The 12116-nt window shown below is 36.9% G+C and overlaps 1 non-coding gene across 1 annotated transcript; it reads left to right on the top strand.

Moving 5' to 3' along the window:
- The first annotated feature begins 5502 nt into the window (after positions 1-5502).
- LOC119370763 (small nucleolar RNA R71) lies at positions 5503-5609 on the top strand. The gene has a single exon (XR_005178316.2). It is a non-coding gene; the product is annotated as a small nucleolar RNA R71 (small nucleolar RNA).
- Positions 5610-12116: the final 6507 nt, after the last annotated feature.

Genomic DNA, 12116 nt, shown 5'->3' with positions numbered 1-12116 from the left:
AAAACTGCCAGCTGGAAATTTAATTGATGCAGAAAAGGAGCTTAAAAATTCTAACGTGAGGGGCGGATACACAAGGTCTTTCATTTCAATAAAGGCACCCCACCCTACACGTTTCAACGGTTCAATCACAGCATCTTTAAGCCCCACAATCGACAAAGCATGCTCATCAATAAATTTATTTGGTAAGATGGGGCGTAGTAGAAGTTTATTGTACCTCTCTAACTGGTCGCTGGAACCCATATCAAATGGAGGCAGTGGTGTAGTGTCCGAAGAAGGCGTGGAAGATCTTGTGGTGGAGCCTCGTCTAGCCGCTACTGATGAAGAAGAACGGTTGCGCTTGTACCTAGGAGGCATGATGTGAAAAATTATTGAAGAAAATCAGATATAAGTGCAAGAAGATGAAGGAAAACGAGAGAAAAGTGAGAGAAAATGAGAGAAAGAGGCTGTGACGGCTAGGGCGTGTTGAGTTGAATGATACAGTCGCTAGGGCGTGTCATTTAAATAAGGTAGCGCGCACGGGCGTGCAAAGTGACACGGTCCAGGGCGTGCACTCTCCTGGAAGTCTGGGTGATAGCGCGCACGGCTGTGCGGGGTGACACGTTCCCAGGCGTGCACCTCTCTGGAAGTCCTGCGCATGCGCGCATGGACGTGCTGCGCGGCACGGCCTTGGGCGTGCACCTCTCTGGAAGTCCTGCAGGGCACTTATCTTACCTGGCACGGGCGTGTGGTTCTGCACGCCTGTGGGCATGCATGAAGGCACGGGCGTGCAACTCTGCACGGTCCAGGGCGTGTTTCTCTTTTTTTTTTTTTTTTTTAAGCTTTAATTTTCTTTTGAGCATGGTTTAGCTAAGTTACATACCAAGATCATCTTAACCTTTTTGGCAACTGTAAAAAGCAATTAAAGTTATAACAAACTCATAAAACAAAATAATCAAAATGAAAATGGGTTGTCTCCCATAAGCACTTTTGTTTAACGTCGTTAAGTTCGACGTACCGAACCTGATTCAAACTTACTCAAGATTGATAACGGTTTTAACAGGATCAAAATTTCCACCTTGGTAAACCTTTAATCGTTGAGCATTAACTTTGAAACTTCGATCACTGTCCATAATCTCTACTGCTCCATGCGGGAAAATTTCTTTAATCGTGAAGGGGCCGGACCACCTTGAGCGTAATTTTCCTGGAAAAAGGCGGAGTCTAGAGTTGTAGAGTAATACCTGCTGGCCTACCCTTAGATTCCGCAGAATAATATGCTTATCATGCCACTGTTTGGTGCGTTCTTTATAGATCTTAGCATTTTCATAAGCGTGGAGCCTTATTTCATCCATCATATTCAATTGAAGCAACCTCTTTTGACCAGCTTCCTTAGTGTCAAAATTAAGAAATTTGATTGCCCAATATGCTTTATGCTCCATCTCGACAGGGAGGTGACAAGCCTTACCGTACACCATTCGATATGGTGACATGCCAATTGGTGTCTTGAAAGCAGTTCTATAGGCCCAAAGAGCATCATCGAGCTTCTTGGACCAGTCCTTCCTTGATTGGCCAACAGTTGTCTCTAAAATCTTCTTGATTTCCCGGTTCGTGACTTCTACTTGTCCGCTTGTTTGAGGGTGATATGGAGTACCTACACGATGTGTAACGCCATATCTGGAAAGTAGTGAGTCAAGGTACTTGTTACAGAAATGCTTACCTCCATCGGTGATTATTGCTCTTGGAGTACCATGCCGTGTGAAAATGTATTTCTTGATGAAGCTCATTACACTTTTGGCATCGTTATTGGGAAGGGCAACAGCTTCTGCCCATTTTGATACATAATCCACTGCCACTAGGATATATTGGTTTGAGTATGACGATGGAAATGGTCCCATGAGGTCTAGACCCCAAACGTTGAAAATTTCGACCTCAAGAATGCCATGCAAAGGCATCTCATGTCGCTTTGAAATGTTACCTAACCTTTGACATCGATCACAAAGACGAACATAGTTAAAAGCATCTTTAAACAGATTAGGCCAATACAAACCGCTTTCCAAAATACGTGCTGCTGTCTTGTTTGCTCCAAAATGTCCTCCACATTCCATTGAATGGCAGAATTTAAGGACACTTTCCATTTCACTTTCCGGTATACACCGCCTGAATAGTTGATCACTACAATATTTGAACAAAAATGGCTCCTCCCAATAGTAGTATTTGATATCATGGAAAAATCTTTTCTTTTGTTGATAAGAAAAATTGGGAGGAGTAATTTTGCACACAAGATAGTTGACTATATCAGCATACCAGGGGGTTTGAGTCATTAGCAGAAGATGCTCATGGGGAAAACTCTCGTTGATTTGTAGCTCGGTTATATCCTCTTCTCCTAATTCTAACCTGGAAAGGTGATCAGCCACCAGATTCTCGGTTCCCTTTTTGTCTCGAATTTCCAGATCAAATTCCTGCAATAAGAGAACCCAACGAATCAGTCTCGGTTTAGCATCTTTCTTTTCTATCAAATATTTGATGGCTGAGTGGTCTGTGTAAACTATTGTTTTGGCCCCAATTAAATATGCTCTGAATTTATCAAAAGCAAAAACAATAGCTAACAATTCTTTTTCAGTAGTTGCATAATTCAATTGTGCGTCATTCAATGTGCGACTAGCATAATAAATGACATGCAACTTCTTGTCCTTTCATTGTCCAAGAACAGCTCCAACAGCATGATCACTAGCATCACACATAAGTTCAAATGGGAGAGTCCAATCTGGTGTGGTGATGATAGGTGCTGAGATTAACTCCTTCTTTAATCTGTTAAAAGCATCTAAACATTCTTTGTCAAAATTGAAAGGGACATCTTTAACTAATAAATTACAAAGAGGTTTTGTGATTTTTGAGAAGTCTTTGATAAACCTTCTGTAGAACCCTGCATGACCAAGAAAACTTCTTATGCCTTTCACTCAGTTAGGAGGAGGTAGTTTTTCAATTACCTCGACTTTGGCTTTGTCTACTTCAATTCCTTGTTGAGAGATTTTATGCCCCAAGACAATACCTTCACTAACCATGAAGTGACATTTTTCCCAATTCAACACAAGGTTAGTATCTTCACATCGTTGCATTACTAAAGATAGATTATAAAGACATGCATCGAAAGAAGAACCAAATACAGAAAAATCATCCATAAATATCTCAATGGATTTCTCAACCATATCAGAAAATATGGACATCATGCATCTTTGGAAGGTTGCAGGAGCATTGCATAGTCCGAAGGGCATTCTCCTATAGGCAAAAGTGCCATAAGGACAAGTGAAAGTAGTCTTTTCTTGATCTTCTGGAGCAATGGGTATTTGAAAGTACCCGGAATAACCGTCCAAGAAACAGTAGAAAGGATAACCTGCAAGTCTTTCAAGCATTTGATCAATAAAAGGTAAGGGAAAATGGTCTTTACGTGTTGCTTTGTTTAATTTTCTGTAATCGATGCACACACGCCAACCTATGACTGTTCTAGTGGGAATTAACTCATTGTGTTCATTAAAGATGACAGTCATACCTCCCTTCTTTGGCACCACTTGAATAGGACTTACCCAACTACTATCGGAGATTGGATAGATAATACCGGCATCCAGAAGTTTTATGATTTCAGCTTTCACCACCTCCTTCATGTTCGGATTCAAACGTCTTTGATGTTCGATTGAAGGTTTGTAGTCATCTTCCATTAGGATTTTATGCATGCATACACTTGGGCTTATTCCTTGTAAATCAGAAATTGACCATCCTATTGCCTTCTTGTGCTTTCGAAGAACCTGCAACAATCCTTCCTCTTGATCAAGCGTTAAATGAGAGGAAATAATAACAGGAAAGGAGTTGTTCTCACCTAGAAATGCACGCTTCAAATGACGAGGAAGCTGCTTCAGTTCTTGGTTAGGTGGTGTGTCTTCTTTTTCTTTTTCTTTTTCTTTTTCTGCATTGTTATCGTCTATGCTATATAGAGTTTTATCTACACATGTATCTATTACATCTATCCTAAAGCAATCATCGCAGTCCATAGGTAATTTACAAGATTTTAATACATCGAAAACGACTTCTTCTTGACCTACTCTCAATGTCAGTTTCCCATCATGTACATCAATTAGAGCTCTTGCAGTTGCAAGAAAAGGTCTTCCAAGGATCAATGATCCTTCTCTTCCTTCATCAATGTCAAGGATGACAAAATCTACTGGAAAAATGAATTTTCCTACCTTGACCAGTACGTCTTCGATAATTCCTTTGGGATATTTGATCGATCGATCTGCCAATTGTAGAGACATCCTTGTTGGCTTGAGTTCCCCCATACCTAGCATTTTAAAAACTTCATAAGACATCAGATTTATGCTAGCTCCTAAGTCAGCTAAAGCCTTTTCAAAATTTAAATTGCCAATGTTACAAGGAATAGAAAAACTCCCTGGATCTTTAAGCTTTGGTGGCAATTTGTTTTGAATGATCGCACTGCATTCCTCAGTCAGTTTTACCATTCCTTGGTCATCGATCTTTCTTTTCTTGCTCAAGATTTCCTTTAAGAATTTTGCATAGCTTGGCATTTGAGCAAGAGCTTCAGCAAAAGGAATGTTTATTTGAAGCTTTTTGAAGACGTCTAGAAATTTCATGAAGCTTTGGTCATCCTGTGTCTTTTTCAACCTTTGTGGAAATGGAACGGGTGGAACGTACGGTTTCACTTCTTCCTTCTCCACCAGATCAATGATAGGCGCTTTCCTCTCTTCCTCTTTCTCTTTCTCCTTTCTGGGCTTGTCTTCCAATTCTTTACCACTCCTCAAGGTTATGGCTTGTACCTGTTCTTTAGGATTTTTCTCAGTGTTACTAGGTAACGTACCTTGAGGTCTAGCTGCCATCATGTTAGCAAACTGTCCCATTTGGATCTCCAGATTTCTTATCGCAGCTTGTTGGATTTTGTTGTGTTCTCTTGTTTCGTTCATGAAATCCATGTGCGATTTTGAAAGGGCAGTGAGGAGATCATCATGAGACTTTTTCTCCGGATGCAAGAAACCTGGTGGTGCATTTAAAGTGTTGTTAGAATTACCATAAGAAAGGTTTGGATGATTCCTCAACCTGTTATCGTAGGGATTCGAATATGGGTAGTTCCTCCTTTGTTGATTCATCACATAGTTCACTTGCTCCAAAGTTTGTGGATTTGCAGAATCTATCATGCATTCTCCAACTCCATGCGGTTCATTGCATCTGTCACAAGTTTGCATGATAGAGTTCATAGATTTAGTGGTTAGCAAATCGAGCTTTCTTACCATGTTATCAACTTTGGCATTGCGTGCAGTGATGGCATCTATTTCATAGATTCCAGCAGTTTTTCTTCTTTCAGAACTGCTTTGATAATGGCTATTGCTTGCCATTTCTTCTATTAAATCATATGCCTCATCGATCTCTTTTCTTTCAAAGGATCCTCCTGCAGCTGCATCCAAAGTGATTTTAATGTTAGGTGACAATGAATTATAGAAAGTTTGGACTTGTAACCATTTGGGCAAACTATGGTGAGGACATTTTCTCAACAAATCTTTAAATCTTTCCCAAGCCTCATACAAGCTTTCTTGATCATGATGAGCAAAAGTCATGATCTCATTTCTTAATTTGGTGGTTTTAGAAGATGGAAAGAATTTAGCCAAAAATTTCTGGGCTAACTCTTCCCAAGTTGTAAAACTCCCAGCAGGACAAGATTGTAACCATGATCGTGCTTTGTCCCTTAGAGTGAAAGGAAAGAGTCTTAATCTAATGGCATCGTCAGAAACACCATTTTGTTTAAAAGTATCACAAATTTCCAGGAAATTGGTGATGTGAGCATTAGGATCTTCACTAGGGAGTCCTCCATATTGAATAGAAGTGGAAAGCATTTGTATTATTGCTGGTTTAATTTCAAAATTATTTGCTTCCACTCTTGGTCTAGTGATGCTGGAGGTAGCTCCGTTAAGAGAAGGTGTGGTGTAATCCCGCAAGGTGCGGACATTTTGTCCATTCTGAGGATTTGCAGCAAGAGGCATTTCTGGAGGTGGAGGATTATTTTCGTTCATGTTTGATTGTTGTTCGGTTCTGTTTTCTTGTGCTCTCCTTGCTGCGTTGTTCCTTCTGCAGGTTTTCTCAATTTCTGGATCAAAGATCAGAGGTTCTGTCCTTCTAGATCTTCTTTGCATAAAACCTGAGATAGTCTACAGAGAAATTAAATGACTAAAAACAAATAAATAAATGTCTAAATTAATAACAGGATGATTCGTATTGATATTGGCTTTGCCAATCCCCGGCAACAGCGCCAAAAACTTGACAGCTTGTTTCGCAAGTGTACGAATCGCTACAAGTAATATATGATGAGTGAGATATCGTTCCCACGAGGATTGTAATCCAAGTACCAAAATTATGTTATCTTGTTATTATTTAAACGATAAACGAGGAAATTGTTTATAGAAATTAAATTTAACAAGTAAGAATAAGAAGTTAAGCGAGCAATTATTGATTAAAGAAATCAAGGAAGTAAAACTACTAGGGGTTTTGATTTCACTTAACTCTATCCAATTTATTTCATTAATTCATTAATCAATTTAATTATTCAAGTAGAGGAAACAACTCTGAATTCACTAACAAGCTCTTCCGATGTATTGTTAGTTATTTTAATTCCATTTAATTACCTATCTTCCAATAGCGCAATCAAATATAAATTAAATCATTAGGTTTTGTAGTTTGTTTATGAATCCATAAACTAAGGTTGTTAATTCATGAAAACCCCCCATGAGTCAAACCATATAGCTTCCGCATCAAGTTGTTATTCTCATGTGATTTATTAAACTTTTTCTTATCAAAAATCCTTCTTCCGATAGTGATAATTGAAATAAATCAATCTAGGGGACAATTTTGCCTAGAAGCATTAAGATCATTAACAAATCATAACTTGAATAAGGAAAAATAAATCTAATTGCATAAATTGGAAAAGAGATTAAGCTACATCAAACCCCTAGTATAAGAAATTAGTTACACATAGTACTTAAATAAAACTCAACAATACTTGATAAATATTCCATAATCAATAAAGATGATGAAAGAAATAACAAGAGTAAGAGTTTAGAATTAAGAACTAGTGATAGGTTGCTTGGATGGCTTCCTTGAAACACTTGACAACTCTTCAATGCCTAACTTCTAAAAAAGACTATATACAGGCTATGAGAGGGAGAAGAGAAGTAGAGATGAATGTAATGTGTGTGATGGGGATTGGATCCTGAGATGAACTATCCTCTTCTTTATATAGACTTCTTTGGTATATGATTCCATAAGGTTTAATGGTCAAAGTCTTCTTTTGTTAGGTTGTAAATCTCTCTTTTAGGTGTATATTTTCTTTAATCATGATTCACCCATGTGCATAGAGTTGATCTTGGTTTGCATGTGAGGAGAGTTGTCCAAAATATGCTTCATAATTTGGTAGAAGTAGGTTGCAACTTTTGACTGAATTTCAGTTTTCTTGATTGGCACGGGCGTGCTGCCTGGCACGGTCTGGGGCGTGCACTCTCCTGGAAGTCTGGGTGATAGCGCGCACGGCCGTGTGGGGTAGCACGGGCTGGGGCGTGCATCTCTCTGGGAGTCAGAGGCACATGAGGCACGGGCGTGTTCCGCAGCACGGCCTAGGCAGGCTAGCGCGCACGGGCGTGTTCCTCGGCACGGCTTAGGGCGTGCATCTCTCTGTCTCTTGGTTTGTCTCGCCTTGTGCCAGACACGGCCGTGCTTCTCGACACGGGCCGGGGCGTGCCATTTGTACCTTGCTTTATTTTTGTTCTTTTCTTTGCAAAATCCTACAATTTTCTTTCCAATCAAGTGAGTTGTGATTAAAGGAAGCTTTTGAATAAAAACATATCAATATTACATAAAAAACTAATTTAAATAAATTAAAAGTAATAGAAATTCCAATAAAAATTATAATAAACATACTATAAAAATCAACACTATCAGATCGCGATTTGCTGCGTTTGGGACAGTCGACTCATCGTTTCTCTGCTCCTCCAGCGAAACCAGCCAAGGATCGGCCGGTTGAGCTCTTCCATTCCCTCTAGCGACCTCACCGACCACGATCCTCTTCAGCTCCAGCCAAGCTAATGCCAGCAGAATCAGATCTTGGGTAGTAGAGCAAATTTCGGTCATTTTAACCGAAAAATTCCAATTTTCAGCTCGTTTTACAGCTAGGTAAGTTCATTCTCTAACTTCCTTTTTGCATCATTTGTGAATTCTTTGTGCTAGGATATGGAATTTCATGTATTAGCCAAGCTAGAGTAAGGATTAAATCCCTATATATTCTATTTATGCAAATTTTAGGAAAAGGTTGATTTTATTTACTAACTAGAATTAAAACACATTCTAGTGCGTGTTTTGAAGTGAGTCATGTAGCTTTAGATTAGAATTGAGTATTGAATTTAAAGTGGCAGCCTCTAGCTAAAGAAGATTATAGTTTTTGTTGAGTTAAGTCCATATTTGGTGGTAGAACTATGTCTTTCATAACTTGTTGTTAATGTAAAGGTTTAATGATCGAGATAGAATAAAAATGAGAATTTTCTTGAAATGGTAGCAACTATTTTTAATTATTCCTATAAAGTATTGCTGGATATAGTACATATGGGGTTGTAAGTTTAATTTTTTGCAAAGGATTGGTTAATTGGTGGGTAATCTATGATTTCAGCATAGGAGAACTCTGAATTTTTGTATATCGGCAGCAACTACCTTGAGATCTTGTGTTGTTTCAGAAGGACAAATATATATAACGAGTGTACTTTTAAGATTTTCTTACTATTTTGATGTGTAAAATTTTTAATTATAATTGATACACGGTTAAATGAGTTAGTACATATGGTTTTGTTTGATGAGGATAATAATTTACAGGTCAATAAACTGAATCATGAGACCCCAGTTAATTATGACAAGGAATATATAAGTTATAGGTGTATATGATTGTTAACAGTATACAGTTGGATAGTTTTAACTAGTAGAATTGATGTTAAGCAAATAGCTATTTTCACTAATTTGCTTTTTTTATTTATTTTCTTAACATTATATAGTAAGTTAAAGTTTGGCATTGACGATTAAATATTAATGTGATTGCTTTGGATGGAGGAAGGGAAATAAATTTGTTTGATTGCCCGACGGATGGGTTGTGTGTATTGATTGATAAATATATAATAATATTGTGTTATCTAAACAGGTGGATAGTCTAAATTATAGGAGAGGTGCTGCCGAAATTTTGTTAGAACTTAAACTAGTTTTAATTAATAACATAACTAAAAAGTTTACTTAGATTAATTCTATAACCTAATGCATAATAAATAGGGTGCTCTAATTATTTATTTATTATCTTTATTATTCATTTAATTATTTAAGTATTTAATTATTTTCATTGTTATTGTTTATTGTTATCACTTATTTTATTGTTGTTGTTTATTGTTACTGGTATTTATTTAATTATTTAATTGCATTTGAGAATGGATGTCTAATTGTGCATTGCATTACGATGTTCAACTGATCAATATGTCTGCATTTGATTGCAATGTTTGATTAATTGTGTTGTGAAAATGCTATGCTTTGTTTGTGTGGAATTGGGATGAAGTGGACCACCATGGGTTTGTGAGGACGGTCTGTGATATGGATCCTGAATACGATATGATACTTGACTGTCGGCCGGAAAAATGGGAGATCGGCGCCCCCTTGTGCACCTGATGATATAGATTATATGGGGTTTTACAGGATGACTTCTTGTTGTTGCGCACCTGATAATCTAGATTTGATTGTAGCCAGCAGGGTGGCCTCCTGTTGTGAGCACTTGATGATCTAGATTGGATGGAGACTACCGGGTTGTCTCCTATTGATATGGAAAAGAAACGAGAGAGTGGAAAAACAATGAGAGAACTGGTCAGTGAGGATTAGACCAGTTGGGCGTATGGGGGATCGGCTCCCTGGTGCACATGTACGAGAGGGCGAGCCATGTGTGAGGACGGCTCGTTGGGGTTTCAGGTGGTGCCACTGACTAATTACCACTTGCTTGATTACTTGAAGGTGACATTACGTGTGAGTGCTGGTATGTGCCATTTGTGTGACTGGCTGCGTGAGCATATAACTAGTCGGATGACTAGATTGAAATGTTTACATATTTGTGTGACTGCGTGTGTTGTGCAATAATTATTACTCCTTAGAAAATTCACATGTCTTGTTTGATTTTTCAGGAAGTAAGTTTTTCTTTAATTCGATTTAGGCTATGTTTCTTCGGCGCAGGGCAATAGAGAAATTTTCCTAGTTCCATAATTATTTTACTATGTAATTATGTGTATAAAAAGCCATGTATACCAAACAGTTAGTGACTCTGCAGTTGTAAGATTTACATATATTTAGTCGTGTATTAACATAGACAAATTAATCCTGTAAGCCCATATTAGAATGTGATGTATTGTAAATTGAGCCCGAACTACGGAATGCTGTAGGAGATAAACTTGGGCCGAGAAATAATAAAATATTGAGGTTTATTTTTCATAATCATATGGGCTGAATGTTGAAATTTATACCGAGATAATAGATTCTAGTGTTTCAGGCTGACTACGGACCTCAGGGGCATTAAGCTTACCTAGACCCTAGTGCGGGTCCGGCCCATGGAATCGGGTCGTGATAATATAAGATTTGTATAGTTTGTTCTTCCAAAGAGAAATTTAATTAGGGAGATAAATAAATAGAGTATTTTTGGATAACTAATTCCATCCTATTTGATCTAATCATATAAATTTGTATATTTATAACTGGGCATGGAATGAGTACACGTTCAAATTTATTTTTAAACAAATAATAAATTAAAAAAAATAATAACCTCGGAAAATCATTAACTAAACTATAAAACATTAATAAAAAGTTTAAATTTTGAATATTTTTGTAATTATTGATTACTTTTTTTTTTGGATGGATACTCTCAGTTATTCTTTTTTAAACAATGATGACCTTAATTCATTTACCCTTTGTTTGGAAAGGAGAGATAAAAACAATATTGGAAAAAGGAAAATAATAATCAAGAATTGTCACTTTTATTTTCACTGTTATTTTTCATCCTTGTGTTTGGATATAATGAAGGAAAGAAAATAAATTTATTTTCCTTTATTTGAAAAGGACAAAATTTTGCAAGTTGAAAGTTGGAGTGTTTAATTAAAAAATTTTTCAAATTGAAGTATTCAAGAGTTGAGGACCATAAGATTTTTTTTGTTAAATACATGAGTGAATTTATACATTTGGCCGAAATTTAAGCAATCTTATTATATTATATAGTTCATAACATTTTGGCCTATTTGACCTTTAATAAATAAAAAGAATATTGCAAAAATAAATTATAAAAAAAGGTCTAAAATTATGGTAAATTGACCTTTGGATCTAAAATTAGTTGGTTGTCTTTCAATCTATAAACTAACTCGCTAAGAACTTCAATTGAAGTGCAACTATGGTTAAAGAGCTAGCTTATCAATGGAAGAGACAATAATATGATTACAAGAAAATGATTAAGTAGTTAATGATTAATAATATTAGTAAGTACGTTTAACTTCATGTATTTGAGAGATGTAGCACAACCGTTTTGTTCACACCACACATGTTGGGTAATAGCATTTGCACATAAATAACCAGATAATGCCTGAAACTCACGTCCCTAATCAGCCTGTAACATTTGAATTGATATATTAAAATAATTTTTCACAAGTTGGGGAATTTGAATGAAGGTTGGTAAAAGTAAAACATCAGATTTTTGTTTTAAGAAATAGACCCATGAATATTTGCAATAGTGACCATAAAACAAAACATAACATCGATAGCCATCAATTGATGCGACTGATGCGGGTCCCTAAAACAAATTAATTGAAGTGGCAGACCCATGAATATTTGCTATAGCTATAGTGACCATAAAATAAAAATAATATTGATAGCCATCAACTGATGCGACTGGTGAGGGTCCCCAGAACAAATTATTGAAGTGGTCGTGTCGTCTGAAAAATTGAATCAGGAAATGGAAGGTTATGCGTTCTGCTGGAAAAACACGCATCACAAGGTACAAAAGGAGATGTCTTTTTATTACAAGCTAATTTATTAGAACGAAT

Source organism: Jatropha curcas, chromosome 5 (genome assembly GCF_041381405.1).
Source record: "Jatropha curcas cultivar XTBG-Jc1 chromosome 5, XTBG_Jcur_1.0, whole genome shotgun sequence".
NCBI lineage: Eukaryota > Viridiplantae > Streptophyta > Magnoliopsida > Malpighiales > Euphorbiaceae > Jatropha > Jatropha curcas.
This window is presented reverse-complemented; position numbering and strand designations above follow the sequence as displayed.